Below are 5,350 nucleotides of genomic sequence, written 5' to 3'. Positions count from 1 at the left end.
CCGATACTGGTAAGCCACACCCCCGAAGGCAAACCTCAGGAACTTCCTGTGAGAAGGACGGATGGAGACCTGGAAATAGGCGTCCTTTAGATCTATCGTGACGAACCAATCCTCAGATTGTATGTGCGTCACGGTGGCGGGGATGATGAGCATCTTTAACCTGAATCTCCTCAGAGACCGGTTAGAACCCGCAGATCCAAAATAGGGCACGCAGCCCTCCGTCCTTCTTGGGGACTATGAAGTACCGGCTGTAGAACCGGCGTCTCTGTCTGGGGGGGAGACACGTTCCACGGCCCCTTTCCTCAGCAGAGTATGAACTTCCTGTCCCAACACCGGACCTTGCTCCGGGCGGACCACAGTCCAAACCACCCCCTCTCTTCTGTTGAATTTGGAGGGCGGGTTTTGAACTGTAGTCGATACCCATCTATGGCAGTGCGCAGGACCCACGGAGAAATGTTCGTCAGGCTCCACCAAGCCTCTGCAAAGTCTGCCAACGGAACCAGTCACGGCGGAGGGGACCTTGGTCGGCCTCCAGGGGGGGGGGGGGGGGAAAGACTCCCCTACCCCGGTCTTCCCTGAGCTCCGTCGGTACTGGATGACGGCCCTCAGATCGCGTCTCTCAGACGGCTGAGGATGAGAGCGCCGTCTCGCTGCCCCAGCTCCTCGGGGGGGCCCCCGAGAAGCGACACTCTGCTTCCTCTCCTCTCCGTAGGAGCTCGTAGAGGGAAGGGACCTACGCCTGGCAGCCTCAGCTGCCTTGGGTCCAGACCGGCGAGGGAGGTACTGGCGGAACGCTTCGCCCTGCGTCTAACGCTTCGTGGTTCTGCGAAGCTCCGCCAGATCTTCCTCAGAGGGACCCCCCCTCTGAACCATCTCCTGTAGCAGGTCGGCTTGGTAGGCTTGAAGCACCGTGGTGTGCAAGCTCGCACCTGCCTGGCCCGCTGCCATGTACGCCTTCCCCACGAGCGTGGAAGTGGTGCGACATGGTTTGGATGGTAACGCCGGCTTCTCCAGGGAGGACGCAAGTCGAGGGGAGAGATAGCTCGCAAGCGCATCCTCCACCCGAGGCATCCTCCCATAACCACGGTCCCTAACCCCCATCACATTACTGTAGTTCAGTGATTGGGGTGTGGAAAGCCGTGTAGAGAAGGTTCTGCCCCATCATTACTCAGTTCATCATGTAAATCAGGAAAGAATGGCAGAGACCGGCGTGGAGGTGGCGTGTGGTGCTTAAGAAACCTTTCATCAAGCTTACCACTAGCCTGTGGTGTCTGCTCCTCCTGTGGCCAGTTGATGTTGAGCTTAGCCACGGCTCTAGTCACCACCTCCAGCAGCACGTCATAGTTGGGCGCCGCCAGATGACGCCGCCCCGACACCCGGAAGTCATCGTCCACTGCGCTGAGCACGTCCGCCTCCTCGGAGTCGGATTGCTGCAGCGTCTCCGGATCCAAACCGCGAGCGGGAGAAGCCGAGAACGGGCTCCCGAACGAGGAAAGGAAGCGTCGGAGCCAGCGGATGAAGGTCGGGAAAAAGCCTCAGCCGTCCCGAAATCCTCCGACAGATCACGCTGTGAACCCCATGAGTGAAGCCGCAGGGCTGCCTCAGCGGCCGCAGGGCCCGCGCCACGGGGAAAACACATCCAGCCATCCTCGGAAAAGAGAGCCATGCTGTACCTCAGTACCCGCACGGAAAGGGCTTCGCAACGGGCGCAGGCAGCCCCCTCGAGAGCTGCCCGGGCGTGCTCCATCCCCTAACATGAGAAACACATCTCATGAGAATCTCCATCCGTGATGTACCGAGGGCAAGAAAAAACACACCTTCTGTACATCTGGTTGCCGGACATGCTGGTAGACTTCTTCTTCAGGTAAGACACACTGCTTGTAGGACTGGAGCTTTCTTCAAACAACATACAGAGCGCCTGCTGAATAGAAAAAAGCTAATGATGAGTGTGTACAGGTGTGCTTTATACTCCTCCGGTTATTCCGTCACACCTTACCGTTCTAGCAACAAGCCAATAGGATTGGAGTGATTTCATTCACGTTCAGACCTGCTTCGCCTAGAGGCGTTCCCATAGTGTCGTAACCGACGCAGTTCGAGTTCCCTCGAAGGGGAACTAAGTTGTAGTTAGCCAGGTGTAGTTAGCTAGCATAGTTATTGCAGAAAGTAAGCTAACATAGGGTCTTCATTTTATTTTTTAGTTTCCTCCTCTTGGTTTAGTGTGCTGTTCATTTTCATTATGGCATTTGTGCGTGCTGTGTTGGAGGACAGATGACAGAAAATGCGTCGCACTTTCACCTGCCACCTTCTTGCATACAGTCTGCAACATGCATTTTACTGATGGCCGTTTTACCAATGCATCGGCGGAGGCAACGGTATCAGAAGTCTTTACATACAGTAATTTTTTACATAGAGTTATAGACCCCCACACCCCTGCGGTAAATAAGCGCACCATAAAAAGTAGTGGGAGTTATCGTGTGCAGTGCGTGACAAGACCATCGACTGTATGATTGATAACAGCTGATACACGCACATTAGTTTCTATCATGGGTAAGTAATAGCTACTCCTGCCAGACAGTAAAGTGTACTAAACTTTATAGTGTAGTGATGTTAACACAGCATATCGTTAGTGAACACTCCAGCCGGTCAGTTTTCGGTTGTCATGGTAATGTATTACATTAACCAAAAACGTCAGTTAAAACTGGCTGGAGGGGGGCTTTAAGTTTTCAGTTGCCTGTCACCTTGTGGTCCAGAAGCCTCCATTCAGATAAAGTCACATTAACCTGAACAAAATAAAAATGCAATGCAGACATGTGGACTGATACCATCTTGAAAATAACACACAGCTTTCACTATTTACAATCAGCTCGTTATTCTTTCGTTCCCACTAATGTTTTCAACAAATTTAATTTAGGTAATTTCCGATAGAAATGGTAACTGTGAAAATCAAGCAACATTTGACTAGAACTATAGGTTCTTTTTCCCTAACTATTAAAGTCACAATGCAGCCTGCATTCCGTAAGTACTGATGTTGATGGAGAAGATGTTTGGTGGAGCAGAACAGTACTGATTGCGGGCCTTCTCCTATCGCATCATCAAATACCGGACACACTTATTTTCTGAAATCCATCCACTAAATTTTGATTATTCAAAAAAAACTAAGCCAATCCTGTGGATGTGGGGCTCCTAGACTGCAACCTTTGTCAGCTTGTATAATTGTTAATCCACACCAAAGTGGCTCAACTTTTGTAAGAAAACACATGAATTATTGGCAACATCTGTGTTATAGAAATAATTCAGAAACTACTCTTGTTCTCAACAAAAGCTTACCAGCCACATATACTGTTTTGTGGACCGTGTACAAAACATAATCATGCCAACTTCAGTAGGCTAATGAATAGATATGTGCCAGTGTAACAGTCATCAGTGTGAACATCTCCTTTGATGCCTCATGTAGCAGAAAGCTTTTAAACAAAATGTTTGAAGTGTCTGCCTGTGTAATAATGATTTATAATTCTCTTGAACTAATGCAAAATTTGCTGGTCAAATTTTTTTGAAATAAAAATAAATTGTGCCCGGAGGGTCAAGCCAAGATTCAAAAGAAGATCACCCAAGAGCAGCAAATGATTTAATAAGCCACCAGCTCCACTAGGGCATGGAGACAAGCAGAATGGAGAATTTCAAAGTGTGTCTAATTAACATCGGTTTATTACTATGTCAATCTCTTCTTCGGCTAGAGTGTGAATGAGGGGAGGGTTTGGAAATGTATAACTTTGCTTAAATATATGGAAAAACACTTAACTCCTTAGGTTAGTATGGAAGTCTTAACCCAACCTCTGCACAGAGAAAAATCCTTTTTGCATGTTTCTATCTTGTCACAGCCAGACAAATTTGAATCTCATCACAACTAGTTTTTTTAGCTTTGTTGAAAAAAAAAATCATTAAAAATAGAAAACAACTTCCAAGATTTTTCCATCACCATTATTCCTCAAGGAACGAGTAAGTGAATATTTAATATCACTTGCATCTATATAATTGCATAGTAATTATCAGAGCCCAATGCTTGACAAGCTCGGTGTAATATAATTTGTAATATGTTAACTTTGCAGGGGTGACAATGTTGAATTCCTCAGATACCATTTTTTAATCTTATGTTGGTTTTTCATCATGACCTCCGTGTCTACAGAGACAGGAAATGTACCCAACAGAGGGGAGCAAATCCTAAAGAATGATAAGTAAAAGCTTTGAGCAACAGGGGCAATTAACGATCTCTTCTAACCTAGCTACAGAATACAGAATGGTTTGTGTGTGCACGTGGTTGTGTCAATAAATAGATAGGACAGTGGGCTTCATTGGTTGCCTTTATGAAACATCATATAAGATAAAACAAATACTAAACAAACACAGATATGCAGGTGTATCCACCAAAAAACTACACAAACACTATTCAATTATACAATAACCAAACTGAAGTTTGTGGATGCAAAACACAAGTTGGTACATCACATCACTAGACTCGTTGGCAGATGTTTCCAGATCCAGTGTCCTCCCCTTGTCTCTGGCTTCCTTTTCAGTCAATACATATGGACATTTAAACTGTGCTTTCATAAGGGCTTAAACTACACATTCCTATTTTAACAGTCTTATTTTTCTGAAAGTCTCCTGGATTGTCTTGAAAACTAACTGGCGCTTTTATTTTGGGGCACGGTGGCAGGAGCCATCGAGGTGTGAAGGATAGGGATCTTGCAGCAGCTTATGGAATGGACATTACGCCATTTGTAGAGTCACCCACATGTTTCATAACATACTTGAGAACTGTAGGTAATTCATCCATGAAATCATAATTGGAATCACATTGAGATGCAAGAAGCTGCACTTAGAGCCTGACTGACGATCAACAACAACAACAGGGCAGAAACGCCAATAGCCATGTGCAAAGACAGGTTCTTCTGCTTCCTGCCAGTGTTGGACTCAGTCAAGTAGTAATATATTAATCATTTTCCAAAAGTAATTGCTTTACTTATTACTTGCTGAGAGCAAATGTGTAACACAATTTGTCATGTTATCTTTATGTTACACCTCCATAATTGCATTAAACCCGGGTGCTCATTTCTTTTCAGGGCAGCAAATGTTTCCATTTTGGTTCAGCTATTTGATAACAAAATTAAAAAAAAATGTGTTTAGACTGATAATTGAAATAGCAGTTTATAGCATTACTTAAAAATATTTGTAACTGAGAGGGAATGAGCCAATATGTCCGCACAAGTTGATCTGCTGCCTTAGCTCAGAGAACGCCTTTAGTGAGAGCAAACACACTAAATTCCCCCCCCCCCCCCCCCCCCCCCCCCCCCCC

Source organism: Micropterus dolomieu, linkage group LG20 (assembly GCF_021292245.1).
Source record: "Micropterus dolomieu isolate WLL.071019.BEF.003 ecotype Adirondacks linkage group LG20, ASM2129224v1, whole genome shotgun sequence".
In the NCBI taxonomy this organism is placed as follows: domain Eukaryota; kingdom Metazoa; phylum Chordata; class Actinopteri; order Centrarchiformes; family Centrarchidae; genus Micropterus; species Micropterus dolomieu.
Note: the sequence above shows the minus strand (reverse complement) of the source record.